Raw genomic sequence first — 15837 nt, forward strand, 5'->3', positions numbered from 1 at the left:
GGAAAATAAGTCCAGTTTTTATTATTTGTCACGAGAAGACCAGTAGTCAACTCGGTATATATTATTCGTTGTAAGTCATTTTCTGCCTTCGTCGTTTGGGGCTTAACCTTTTGTTAGTCGTTGCAATTTTCTTTTTGTATATTAATTTTAGGAAATTGATTTTTTTAAAGACATTCAGAAGTTGACATCTACACTACTAATAATCATTATAAATGAGTTGAAGATATGTGTTTTAAAATAATTATGAACTGTTTAGGTAAACAACTTAGCGTAATGTCTAAAATGTAAAAGAATCATTGAATATGCACTCAGTGCATACTTAGGTATCCACAAATAGGTATGCATCATCAGTACTGTCTTACTTTAGAATACATTTTTTATCCTTCAGTAATTAATTTCACTTATTATTTATTGTTAACAAATAAAGCAGCGCATAAAACTCCATACAAAATTATAACATTCAGAAGCCAAAAACGAGCAAAACGACCAAGCGCATGATTGAAGCCCGCAGAGATAAGAATCATGCGAGCGATTTTTCAAAAACAATAGCCATTTTAATATAGAAAAGAGAACAAGTACTGAAGCTATTGATAATGCAAAAAATGCAATAATAAATAACCGAGCGGTGGGTAATAAACAGCGATTTGCTGCAGGCGACTGAGCGAGCTACCAGTGCGGTAAGATGCAAAATAAAAACAAAACATTGAAGAGTAAAAATAATACTCTTAATATCAAAAGAGGTGTAGTCCGTTAATGCATTCGGGCCTTAAGGCTGGCGTGTTGCAAACATTGTTCTCTGGAATGCGATTAAAAAGAAAACGCTTGTGTTCTTTTTTCAAAATTTGAATTTCGGTTGCGCGGAGCGTGTGCATTGAATTTGAATGACATAATTTGGAGGAAGAATTAATGAGATGATTAATTTTGGCTATTATCGATAATTTTGCTGTTTGTCTCATGAAAACAATTGCTTATTTTGATTTTTGATATAACGTTGAGGCTCGAAAATCCTATTAAATCATCAAAAAAATGTTGCATCATAATAAGACCGTATATAAAACAGTTTTTTTAGTAATGGTTAATAAACATTTTATAATGCATTTACCACGTTATAAATATAATTTAATTTTATAAACCCGATAGCCACATAGTCATTTTTCATTTGCATTAAAGGACAAAGGCAGGGTTCTATGGACGTTTTGTACCACTATGGAAATGACGGGTTCCGTAATGAAAGTACCATAATTAGAGAGACACTGTACAGGTACACAAGTCAATTAATTACTAGATTTTTAGAAGCTGGGAGAAAAGAGAAAAACGGAAAAAAAGAATCTTTAAAATGTAGTCGCAATGGAACGTAAACATTCATACAGGAAGAATGGAACGTCAAGTGAAGTAATGTTTATGCCAAGTACTCTGTGATTTACGTCATAAATGTCTAGGTTGGATCTCAGTATAATGATAAAAATTGACAAACCAGAGCAGAAAAATTGAAATGATAAAAATATGTGTCATGTCAACAACTAAACGTCAACACCATGTCAACACTTGAACAACACAAGACGAACAACGTGAATAATAATTTGATAATTATATGTTAGGTATATCAAGTTATATGTTTACGTTTAAATAAATACGGGACGTGCAACGTACATAATAAATATAATGATTTTATTAATATTATCGACTAGATCAGGTACTACTTTCATCATGGAATAATGTTATACTTATCCAACTTCTGAAGTTTTAAATTGCCATTCCGCAACAGGGATCTGCTATGCCATTTCGAATTGCTATATGTAAAGGTTCTACTTGGTTCTACTATATGGGTATGCATTTGGCGAGTAATGTAATGAAATAAAATATACTGTTTAAAAGATCATTGTTTTATTTACATAACATAATTTGCCTGGAATCAACTTTAGGAATTTTATGTTCCTATTACCTACCCTATTCTATTCTCTGTTGGGGTGTAAGTACCTGCACCTGGCTCTCTAGATGTGCTAAATCTAGATAGGTATGCAGGTTTCCTTCACTGTAAGTGTGATGGTATACATTTTAATTAAATTCAAAGAACACATTGGTACATGTCAGCGCCGGGATTCGAACTGCAGAACGCAGTTGCTCTTCTCATATTTGACTTAGGTATTTATCATCCTATGGTTCATAGAAAATATTTTCAGGATTTTGCGTGTTCTTGTTCTGCTGCTTCTGCAGGTTCCTGATGAAGAAGTGGGACGGGAGCCTGCCGGGGAGGTGGAACAGGAACCGGGTCTGGTTCTCCCCTTTGTCACATTTGTTCTATATCTTCAGCAGTTTCAGCGGTATTCAAAATATTAAATAATTAGGTTAGGTAATGGAAAATTAAATAACAACTACTATGACAAGATTGACAAGCAAGATTCAGTGTTATTAGATTTAAATATTCAAAAAATATCGATTATAGTGAATCGAATAAAGAGAAAAAGAAAATGGTTTACTATGGATAAAAGTCTTCAAGACTTAAATATAATGATATTTTATAAACCAAATGTACTAGTTTTGGCACAAATAGTACCAGAAAATGTAATTTATTGATAAATAAAATATCTTTTGTATTTAAGAATGTATCGATATTTCTATTCGATTACTTTTTTGCTCGGATTTGCTGGTAATATTCCGAGATCTGGCACCACTGTTGTTACGTTCCGTTCTCTATATGTTTGTTTTTACGTTCCATTATCCTTAGATTTAAATATTCTTCATTTATCATTTTTTCTTTTCCCCCGACTTCTAAAAATATTGTAATTACTGAAAATACCTTATCTACACTGTATTAATAAATGGTGAAAACATGGTTCTGAAACGCTCCAAAAAAAAGGCGGTACGCCCACTGCCGTTCTCCTTTATGCAGGTATTCTATACCATTCACAATTTGTTACGTTGGTGCTCATAGATAGTCTTTTCTATTTATGAACGTGTGACACATTATAACAATACGTCCTTTAGGCCAATTCGTTAAATAAATTATTGTTACGGATGATTTTGAAAAGGGATCGAATTCGCTAAAGACATCTCTGTTTATACCTATATCATTTAAGTTAATCTAGACACTAGTAAATGTGATTCTGTTAATTTGGAACACTAACCTCAAACCTCAATCTCAGACGTTTCCCTCAGATTCTGATGACAAGTCCATTGTAGAAAGTGCGATTATTGATCAGAATGATCAGATGACGATGATTCCCAGTGGCGTCACGTGCGCTCGTCAGCGAACACGGCTGGCGCCGATGAATAGAACGTCCACCTCTATTGTAAGTTAATGTACTGGAGATGCTTCGCGCAAGGGTTTTGGCGCAGGTCGGGGGTGGCAGCGGAACGTATTGTCATCTTATTTTAGTTTTCGTTAGCTAGTTGGTGACGAATAGCTATAGATTAGGGTTAGTCGCCGTAGTGAAAGGATTGGCCAGTCAGATTAGTGTCTGTTGCTGAATTTCTATGGTACTCCAAACGTATGAGGGGAGGCTTTTCGTTTATTACCTAGGTGAAATATAGAAAGAACGTCCTCACGCTGCTACGTTAATGGAACTTTTTCCTTGACAATCCCATGATTATTATCCTCCCGGTATACGCAGAAGTTTCAATCAAGAATGAATCATTTTTTATGGTCAACGCATACTAAGAAACTTCCTTCCATTTGGAAAAGGCGTTTTGCGCAAGATATTCAGTTTCAACACATCATGTTGCCAGTGCCTATATCTAGAATAGGTTAGTCATTTTCTCGTGGCTTGCACCACAAAATGGCAAACCAGCCTCACTAGAATGGAGATGCGAGGCGACAGGAAGCAAGTCCCCTTTTGTTCTCGGCTTGAAATGATAAAAACGTCAAGTATTCCACAACGCGTATTGTCTGGAGCGGGTTCTGCTGTTTATTTATTTATTTGTCGGCTGTTTGCTTATTGCGGCCAGGTTCGGACGTTGAGTGATTTACTGGCTTTTCGCGATGCTTTCGTGGCTATTCTTTGGGATGTTAAAAGTTTGCGTGACGATTTTCAATAAGCTGCTCTAGGTCATAGTATCTGGTGACATAGTTGCGATTCAAATCATAATGTTTAGAGACATAATAACAATGTGTTGCAAAACAGTAAGTTTGAAATAGGGTCACTCCCATGAGTGCTTCTGAATGCTGACTTTTTAGCTACCACCTTAGGAGATCTAACAAAAAATTTAACTAACACCGAATTTAATGTTACTTCTCGTGTTACCAAAGTTACAAAGCCAAAGTTATTAGCTGGCTCTTAGATGCTATTAGACCGTAGAGTCGTTGATAATAATTATGATATTATTATGTATAGGTAACTGTATACATTTGCGTTTCAGACAAAAAATACACAAAACCAAGAATGATAAAACTGATAAAATTTACTTTAACAAATCATTACAGCAGTTAATTGGGCGAGGTCGGTAGATGCAGTGCTCATAAATGAGTTTGAGTAAAGGTTTTGTCGCGGCGGCCCGTGCGCCCCACTGTGCCTCATTTGTTTACTCACGCCGGCGCCCGTGCACACTGGGCTCAACATTGTTTTAGTTTGGAAATATAAATATATATTTATTGGTTCTTGGTATTGACCATCAAAGGTGCCAATAATTTTACCTTGCAGAGTGCAGTTTTTAAATTTGATGTAAGCAGATAATCCTCCGTTACTTATCAATTTAATTGAAGCTTGTGTTGATGATTTTATTAATCCGTAATTAACCCTCCAAATATGGCAGGTGCTTGTCAAATTGTGTAATATAATACTTAGTAAGTGAATTGAAGTAAACCTTACCCACAGAACCATTGAAAAAATATAAATATTTAAAAATCTCAACTGTAACCCCGTCCTAAGGCAGCATAACCTAGCGTACGAGCTAACTAAGCAACTGACTATAGGTAATCAATAACATTTTATTGTATATTCTTTTGACAAATATCCGAGGCGCGCTTGTTATATTCTTATTGTGGCTGGACCAGTACTAAGTATACGGTAATTTATTTGTATAGTTTAAGTTATTGCGATAGCATTTGATACCTGAAAAATTTGAAAGAACACTATTTTAATACCCTGGGTTGGCAGAAATAGTTAAGTATTATGTTTTCACAGTTGTCTGATTTATTTGTGTAGGTTTTTATAATATTTATGTAAGTAGTATTTATATAGTATTTATATATGTATATATGTATTATTATATGTAGGGTCATGTATAAAATCATATATGTACTATTGTACTATAGTTATGCATATTTTGTAGGTAGTTTAAGTAAGATTAAGATATACTGATAGGCTAATTTGTTAATATTTTATTGTGCTATTAATTGATTGAAAGCGTTAATGTCCTCTTCTCCCAACCTAACAAGGGTTGGCTGGAAGAAATTGCTTTTTGGCAATAAGCCCGCCTTTGTACATTGTTAGTTTTCTTTAATGTTCTTCACCTTTTATTAATTGTAACTTTATAATGTACAATAAAGTGTTTATAAATAAATAAATAAATAAATAAATAAATACCTGGTTGTGCTTATTTTCAAGTAATTACGGAACAAGTTCGAACACTTGGATTTAAATTAGAACTCAGTTTCAATTTATAATTATTGCATTACGTCTCATACAATAAGTCAATAGACAAAGATTCTAGAATTTGATTATGGCATATCCTTGGGATATCTATAAACCGTATAACTCAAAACGTCTCAGGACTCTTAGGAATCATCATCTTAACTGAAAAGAGGTTTAAGCAAGTAAAAAACTAATGCTAATTATTAAGTATTACTCCTAGCGCTCTCTAATCTCTGTTCTCAGTTGTGAAATAAATAGAAGTGTAGGAAACATTATTAGGCCGCACATTTTTATAATACTGAAATTAATGTACCTAATAGAGAAATCAGATGGTTTATTGTAGGTACAGATGTCGAAGGCATTGATTATCGCTGGTTAAGTTGTAAAATAGAGTGAAGAAAGATGTAAAAGCGTAGATTCCTGTGAGCATTTTTACAATGAGGCTTTCTGATTGAATTACTGCGGTGTTAGCCGTAGATAGGGGGGTATTCCGGTAAATCAGAGACATATTTATGAATGAAAAAACAGCCCGTAATGTCGTGCCCGTCTTCCTCTAAAACTGGCGGTTTTTTCTGGATAATCTCTTTCCATGGAATAGGGATTGGAGATTTTAGATTTTACTCATTCGATACATATTCTTCGGATAAAGGTTGGAGCACATTAGGACGGACGGCAGCGCGGAAAACGTTTCATTATATTGTAGGTAAGTATATAAACTAGGTATCCCTGCAAAGTAAGTACCAATAAACGTATTCTATTAAGTACTAACGTATATTTAACGTATTCTAATTATCATACACATATGACGTAGCCTACCGCTTCAGATACCAAACTTATAACAACATTCCGTTTCCAAAAGCACCCACTTCAGCAAAATCGATCGCAACCTTTCAGTTCACGAGGTCGCCGCCATGTCACGCCATATTCAATTAACTGGCCGCTTGCTTAATTACAATTTGATAAAGTTAGGTTCTAAGTGAACTATCTTCTGGTGAACTTAGTTAACTGACCATTATCTTTGCCTTTGTGCACGGACGCGGCCGAGCCTAATTGGGGGACGGCGGAAGAGGGGTTAACGTGGATAGGAAAATCTTCGACAACCTTGTCTTATATGCTGCTTAAAATTTAATGCAATGGTGGTGTAACAGATTGCATTTAATAAGAGCTCAACTTTCATTCGTGAAGTAGTTCGAATCCTGCCATGTTCTAATGAATTCTTAGGTACTTACTCTTAGAAAAAAGGGACTTAAGTACAATTTTGCCAAGTGCTCTTACGGTGAAGGAAAACATCGTGAGGAAACATATATGCACGTCTATAATTCTAGAGTACTAATTACAAAATGGCCATACGGTTCACTACCTATCACGTGAATGCAAATATACTTACAGCAGCGAAAAGGGGGTGACTCGCGAGTCATCACTTCCCCTTCAGGGGTTTACAGTCCTGAGCATGTAAGTACATAGGTAGTATAATTATGTATGTCTAAGGCCCGGGTCTCCTATTTACGCCGTAGTTCGCGTCCAGCGTCACGCCGTAGGCCGCGTCACAATGCTCACTATAGAAATGTACTGATGCGGTCTCCCTCACACGCCGACGTTGGCGCGTAGACGTAATGAGCATCGTGACGCGGCCTACGGCGTGACGCTGGACGCGACCTGCGGCCTAAATAGGAGACCCAGGCCTAATAACTTCTGACGAGCATAATTATGTTGGTCATGTCCACACTAGTCGCGCGCCTGGGCCGGACGGTGGCGACACTAATCGAGTTATTGTGAGCGACACAATGCGGCAATCAGCCGCCACCGTGTCACCTGCCGCCAGCGACACTGACCGACCTGCAGTTTCATGAAAATTGTAGAATACAGATTTTTACGAGTAGACGACCGAATGGCGTAGTGGTTAGTGACCCTGACTACTGAGCCGAAGGTCCCGGGTTCGATTCCCGGCTGGGGCAGATATTTGTTTAAAGACAGATATTTGTACTCGGGTCTTGGGTGTTGATATTTATATTAAGTATCTATCTATCTATGTATTTGTGTAGATATATCAGCTGTCCGACACCCATAACACAGGTTCTGCCTAGCTTGGGGTCGGATGGCCGTGTGTGAGATGTCCCCACATATTTATATTTTTAACCCGACTAAATTCAGAAGGCCTTAGTTGCTTTATTACACTGGCGGGGAATGAAATAGTTCCAGTGACATAGCACCGAATTACTCCTTAAACGGAAAAAAAACTAACTTATTGAAGCCGGATGCAATATTGAAGTAGGTACATTTAACAGCGCATCAGAATACCTATCAGGTACCAACTAAAAACTAAACTATTTTGATCAAATTCAAACTTAAATGTTTGAATAAATTGGGGTTAATTCGACATTTTGTAAATCGATTAACTCGTAAACTCTTTTAAAGAAGATAGATTTTATCAGTAAATTTGCCATGGGAACTAGGGAACTTTAATATTTAGTCCTACTTCGCCAGCGCCTTTTTCCGGGGTTTCACACTTTGGTCCTTATTGAAAGATTATCTCATGAAATTGATTTGATATAACTTAGGTCAAGTTATATATTGACGAGAAGTTGAACATAAACATAAATTCTAATTCTATTACATTCGTCTCTCGGTTCCGTGGTATACAACGAGGTTCATTTTTTTTCACGAGTACCTACCTAATTATTATGTAAAAAAATACAATCTAATAAGGTGAGCCAACTGACATCCCCATTAGTCCGGGTATCAAACTTGGAACCTTTACAGCTTAAATTTCAGTTATTTTTCATCGTTTGTACAGCATATTATGTGCTTCCCAAAAAACAAGTAGGTACTAGTACTACCTAGGTAAGTAAATAGCAATTTGACAGCCATCTAGCCGGTGTAACCTTTTTGAAAAAGAATTACACTAAAGCAGCCTATTAGTAATTCCAGAATTCCATTATTGTTGTTAAGTTGGCATGCCTATGTCGCCAACAATATGATCAGGATAACATACACGCTCGTTCGATGTTACACGGAACATTTAAAAGCTTACCGCCTCAGCAACTGCTGTCGCTCTATCAAGTTGACACAGGCCATTCCCGTATGGACACTTTCAAAAGAGAGAAAAATAAACCTTTGACTTGTATTATTTATTGGTTGAATTGCTTTTGATAGCTACTTATTATAAATGCGAAATTGTTTAACTTTGTTTTCCTTCATTCTCGAATTAATAATGGCCGCATATACCAATTTTATACTACAAATTCTAGGGGTACCTAGAAAAAAGCATCAATGACATTATATGAGATGAAGAATTCAATTAATCATATTATACCTACTTAGGTACTTATAAATTAAAAGTCCATCTCTAGTATGAAAACTTCCAACAGCTAAAATAATATATTTTTACTCTTATAGGAAATTAGTTTTACACTGAGCTTAAAATGGGAGTAGGTGTGTGTCCTACACGGCACTTGCTAAGGTTGATATTAAACAAATTGGCTCGGCATCGCGTTTTACTGCGCGTGAGAGTTCGTTATAATATCCAACTCATAGGAGATAGGCGGATTTCCGTTTCATCATAAGATAATAATCATCCACTGCTGGACATAGGCCTCTCCCAAGGCCACAACACTCGGTCCTCGGCCTTCCTCATCCAACCACTACCGACTACCCGCCTAAGGTCGTTAGTCCAGCGGGCAGGAGGGCGTCCCACGCTGCGTTTGCCTGTTCGTTTGCTTGGACCTCCTTTGGCTTGTGTTTTCCTTCAATGGATTACTAAAATCAGTTTTGTATAGTTTCGGTGACGCAGGGAATACAGGGTTTACTTGAGAGAGGGTGTTATCATGTATGAAGAGTTATTTGAATAGACTGATAAAAAAGAAATTGCATTATTGATTTCAACAATTTTATAGCCTTATTTAGAATTAAGAAACTACCAATGCAAATGGATCCATATTAATGCGTTACGTATGGTACTCTCACAATTCGCAAATATTTTTATGGTATTTTTCATACATATACCTAATATGTATGAAAAATACCCTGATTACACCTACGGAGTAGAGTGACGAGACAATATCCTCGAACGGCTAGCAATTGACCGAGTGTTTGTGCTTGTCTATTTGGTAGGTATAATCAGGGTAAAAGAATGAATTTAAAAGGTATTTTTTATAATAAAAATATACATAAGTGGTTCTCTCAATAAACGAGAATTTATATATGTAGGTATATGTCAAACTTCAAAACAAAGCCAGCGAATTTTCACAGTAAATGCATTTAAAACGCTTAAGTAATAAACGCTATCGCTTATGACGAAGGCGGCATTACGTCGGCGCGGGCGCAGGCTCTTTGCCGCATCTACACCTGTTCGTCAGCCCTTTGCCGTCGCCCGACGATTGTCAAACTTTGCTATAATGACAGGGAAACTGTGGAGTAGGTGTTAGGTGCGTATATTTTTGTCAAGGTTTGTAGAGCAGTCTAATAAGTAATAGGTATAAATAGATAGGTAAACTACCCTATTGTTGACACCCCTCCATTTATTGACACAGCGCGGAATAATTAAAGAAAACAAGACAACGCTTCGTTCTATTTAGTGATATTTATCTTTGAATGCAGCAGTAATAGTTATTCTGTAATGGTAACACTCGGCAGTCCTTTTCACAGCAATGGCTGACCAAATAAAACATAGACAATTCGTGCCTCTCCGTTGCTTCTTCAAATTTCGCCATCTTGGATCGCTTTTTGCAAAGAACAGTGGCTAATTTAAGAAGAAATTTGCTAGTAATAATTGAAAAAAATTATAAATTTGTTATTTGGACTGAAAAGTGAACAAAATTCCTTTTCCATTTCTTACCTCAAAAACCACTTATTTTCGGTTATAACTTCGAATTTAGGTGGTGTCAATTATAGGTAGCACTTTCGGTATATTTTCCTAATATTGACATATTGGGTCAATAATTGGAAGGAATGTTTTTTGTTTTCATGTTAATATTTTTGCTTTTTCCGGTAGTATATCCTATAATGATCATGTTAACACTATTTAATCATTTATCCCACACGAATTTCCAATTCATGACACAGTGTCAATACAGTGAAATCCAATTATCGACATAGTGTCAGTAATCTATTTCCCTATTATTGACATGTCTATATATAGGCAAAGTGTCAATAATTAGTCTCATAAACGATAAATATTTTTATGGGAGCTTACTATACTATGACACTCAAAAAATTACTTTTCCTGCTTCACTTCTCACTGCCTTCCTGCAACCTATACGAAGTCGTCTGACTATCAGGTGGCCTGCCAACTGCTCTACGTCCACCTGTCATCATTTTGCCTGTCCAAAAGTGTCCTGCACACTTCCCACCCAGCTGAATCCACCTCGTAATCTATTAAAACTGGGATTCTGACCCGGCGGGTAAACAATGATCAAGATAGGTGTTAAGATTCACAAAATTGAATGATATCCAGCGGTATCGTTCGTTTCGATTGGGACACTGGACATTACCTTAGTCTTGAACATGTTTATCTACAGGCCAACCCTCAAGGATGCTACGTGTAGTTCTGCGAGCATAAACTGGAGATATCAGAGGCATATTCATGATTCATAATGTCTTCATCAATACAGATGTGACAAAGCTACACCACACTTTTTCTTTGGCCTTTCTCTTCCAGCAGCTACTTACCAGGTACATGTCTAAGATCAGCCTTGGTCCTGATGGCCAAAAGGCGTGCTATGTCACGCTTGCCTGTTCGTTACCTCCACTCGAGAACTCGATTACTCCAACTGTCTTTCTTCTTGGGTGGCTGGCCTATTGGCATCTCACATTGGTTCTCTGATGGATTGATTACCCCATTTCAGTCCGCATTACGACTTTATATCAGTGGACCTGTTAGCCCAGCCGTGACCACGTTTCTGAACCATATGGCATCAGCAGCAGGACGCACTGGCTGGAACCTTTGAGAAATGCCCAGGAGATCATGAGACGAAGCAGCCTAACTCAGTGGGACTAGTCTGCTAGCATCAGTATTAGATGCAGTACATATGGTATGTCAGATAACTAGCTGACGACTTATGGTATGTGACACTTATGGTGTTTCAATATATCACCGTGATATACCAAATAGAGAACCGGACCCATGGTACCCTCCCAAATATAGGTTTAATTCCTGTTAAAAACGGTTTTTATTACATAATATCAAGCATGTCAATAATTGGTACAGGAGGTGTCATAAATTGGAAAACGCGTGTCAATAATTGGGAAATAGGGGTTCTTTCAAATTTATAGCTGATAATAAAAAACTAAGACTATAGGGTCATTGTTTTGTCAAAAATATTATAAATGAATATACACCTGAAACCGCTACAGAAAAAAATACCACAATACTAATATTTTATGCGTATTTATGGCCAGTTTTGCAGACAACTCGTCTTAAAGTGTCAATAATTGGGTAGTTTACCCTATTACTTTTTATTTATTTTAAAATATAACGAAGTGAACAGTTGATCTTTTGTATTGGTACCTACATCATTTAAAATATCTACCATCACAAAAAATATTCACTGCAGAACAAAATCAAAGTGCCACAACCACAACAGTCTGTCTATGGTCTTCCTTCTCCATAACCACGTCTAGTTCTACTTATCCTATTCCTACCGTTTTCGTCAAAATACACCACGTTTTGCCGATTAACAACAAGTTTAGGCTACCTCTAATGCGATAATTTTTATTAATTTCAGAAACCTACACAGATCGAAGATGGCATGCAATTCAATACTCATACCCACATTCACATACTCAATACTCAATTATTTATTGCATCCATAAGTTTTACAGGTGTTCAATTCATTAAATTAGGAACTTTATGGACCCTGTCGGGCACAGCAAATTAAAACTAAAATAAAATAAAGGGTTTACAAATATCCTTACAAATTCTCAACAACACATCGTGTCTATAGATTTCCCTGTTTCCCCTACATCCCGTAATCAATTAAAGTGATACGCGGCGGTGACCGCGCGACAGGCATATCGGCCTCTTTGACTGATGATGATAAAAAAGTGTCCAGCGAAGGACCCTTGGAGGGGGTGAGATGAACGATGGTATGTTGCGTATAGCCGAGTAGGATATTAACTTTGTGTTTTTAAACGGCAATTTTACGAAATTGAATAGTGATGAAATTAAAATGTGTCAGTATGTAGATAGATAGATAAGTTATTTATTTACTTAACGCAACACATACACAGGTTACACCAGTTAAATTAAACCAGAGGGCTAATACGCATGCGGCAGCAGTGTACAAAATTACAAAGAATAATTTTTGTTGCCGTTTTTTGTGTTGGCACTTGTTTCTGTAGCAAGGGTAGCGTTGTCAGAATCTGCATGAGCCCGCTAACTCATTTTATACACACAATTACTTATGGTTGGCGATTCAGTATAATAACTCGTATTAATAACTATTCACGTCATTTAAGTTAATAGCTTTAAATTAATTTGACATAGGTACCAACTCTACAATATTTTTTTTCTACAACGTAAATATAAATTGCCTTTCAACACAGAAATGTGTAGATGCCGTTGACAAATTGAAAACCTTTAAATAAGCTACTAATAGCTTTTTACTTTATCAAGTTAATTACATGCTCATTACTTTAAGTGCACCTAAACTTTTTAACAAGGAAATTATGTTTTGCTATATATTTTACTCTGCCTAATTGGTATTGCTTTCAACGGATTCTTTTATACTTATTTTATTGCAATCTCGAGAAACCAGAAGGAATTCATAATAAAATCGAGAAATCAGGAGCCCTTACTAAAATATCTTGCATCAAAAAGCATTACATTAAATGTCACCAAATTATGTTATGTTCCAACGGCGACAATGTTCGAAACGAAACCGAGTTTAAAAAATTAAAAACAAAACGCCGCGCCGCGTCCTGGCCGGTAAAAAAGATTCGAAATTCGAAAAATAACCGGCCGTAATCTAAGCTGTCGTCGGACAGAAATAAGGTAAGAATATGAAGTGGGGGTCTAATGAGACAAAAGGTTAATGAGCACAACAATACGGCCAGTAAAATATTCGATTTATTTACGTGGGACAAGCGAGGGCTTCGATCTGATAATAACCGAAATGCCGAACAGTTAAGGCGGAGTTATGATTTTAGAATTTATAAAAAAAAAAGTTTCTTGTTATGCATGCGTATCTGTTGCTTTAACAACATTGTAAAAGGGACTATAGATTTGTAAAGTTTAGGTAGATTTTCTGCCCTCTTTATTATACTTGTTAACTGTTAACTGTTTACCGGTCTTCGGTATATTTATGGTCGGCATACTGTTTCTTCAGCAAAAGATGTTATCAGATTTTATTATAAACTAGCTGGCCCAACGAAGTTCATACCGCCTATTACCATACCCCTACCCTTGTTACCTTTAAAACCTTTCTTGGACTTCCACGAATATTTCAAGACTAAAATTAGCCAAATCGGATCGGCCGTGAACATCAATTCATTTTTATTTATATAGATAGATAGAAAATAGATATTCAATGGACTCGAAAAATATTTAAATATAAAATTTGTATAAGATAGAAAGCTTGTCCTTAACAAGACAAGTCGCCGGGGACAATGATCAAATTTCATTTTTATTGTTATCCAGAGTCCATAATGAGTGGTCTCATATACGCCGCAGTAAAACGCTGACCGACAAAAAGGACAAAACAAAACACACATGGATTCCTTGCTACGTCCATGTTTTTATCACTTCAAATAATCATTAATAAAATTGTTATCTGCGTAACAAACTTCTAAGGAGATAATCTTTGTGTTTATAGCAAATTTTGGTATTTCGGTTTGGGAGGAAATTCGAAGCTGTAAAGGTTTCAGACTAATTTTAGTCCAAGTTTTGTATCACCATTATTTGCAATACAAAGTGTGTAAGTGTGAGTTAAGTGAAATTACCTTATTTTTAAACGTCAAATTTATAAAGTTAAAAAGCTTTTTGTGGAAATATACCTAGGTACCTACTACCTACCATGATTTTTGTAAGTACATATAATTTTACTATTAAGTAGCTCTTAAACCCTTAATGGATTTCTGCTGCTTGTATTAGGCATATTGTATTTTTTTTGTGTAATTTATTATTCAATAAATAAATGAAAATGAATATTCAATAAAATACTGTATAATAATAATAATCTTATTATAGTTAACGTAACTCTACAAAATTACAAAATAACGCGCTGATGATACATATTTGATTAGAATACATAAATTCACCGTATCACCAATAAAATAAGGTGTTTATGGTTAAAAATATGTATAGAGCGTCTTACTGGCAGGCGGTTTTGTTGCTTATAACTTTATTTATGTCTTTTTCAGTCACAAGTACAAAAGGGATTATTCAAATCGGGACAATAAAGAAAGTTAATTTATTTCACATAAGCTTTTCACTCGGAGCGGCCTGTCATTGTTCGATAGCATTAAGAGGGTATTTATTTTACACAATAAAATAAAACGCACTGATATGTCCGTGTAATCCAAAGTGACGTGCGCAAACGCAACCTGCTTTTTTATTTCGGATTATGTAATTAAGTACTTACTAAAAATATTATATAATTTTCTATATTACGTAAAATACGTAGCTATAGAAATTTGTCTTCAAAGCCCATACATTTACCACATCACATAATTAACCCCCATTTGTTCTGCATTTTAAACTAAAGCGCTTTGGTTTAAAATTTGGAAAATTGTTTCTGTGATATATAATTTCGAAGCCGTTCTTTCTAATCCTAAAGCAAAACACTAATAAAAAAAAACGAATTCTAAGGCTCCATTTTAACCACAATATTCTCGGAATACCTACGTTTTAAGTAGTTCTCTATTGCGTATCTTTTTTTAAAGTCACCGACAAAAATGTCTCAACATGCACAAAGTGGGCTGCGGTTTCTGTCTGTCTGTCACAGTATTCATTTGTCACGTGTAATCGAACCATTAGTATAATTGCCGTTTATCGGCGAAACCGGGTTGAGCGGCTTGTATGTGGGGGCTGTGGATCAAAAGGGTAAACTTGTTCTTAATTATTTGTTTTTTTATCGCATTTAAAATTCCGCACTTACATAGTAAACTGAGGAGCAAATTTCTTGAGATAGCGCGGTTTTATTCTTTAAGTATTTACAAGGTAATCTGGGACGTTAAAATCAGTATACAGAGGATTGTTTTTTATTGTCTTATTAATTATAGGTAGGTCTAGTATTAATCAAATACCATATTATTATTTTTTATATTTTTC

The sequence above is a fragment of the Plutella xylostella genome, chromosome 14 (assembly GCF_932276165.1).
Source record: "Plutella xylostella chromosome 14, ilPluXylo3.1, whole genome shotgun sequence".
NCBI classification, from domain to species: Eukaryota; Metazoa; Arthropoda; class Insecta; order Lepidoptera; family Plutellidae; genus Plutella; species Plutella xylostella.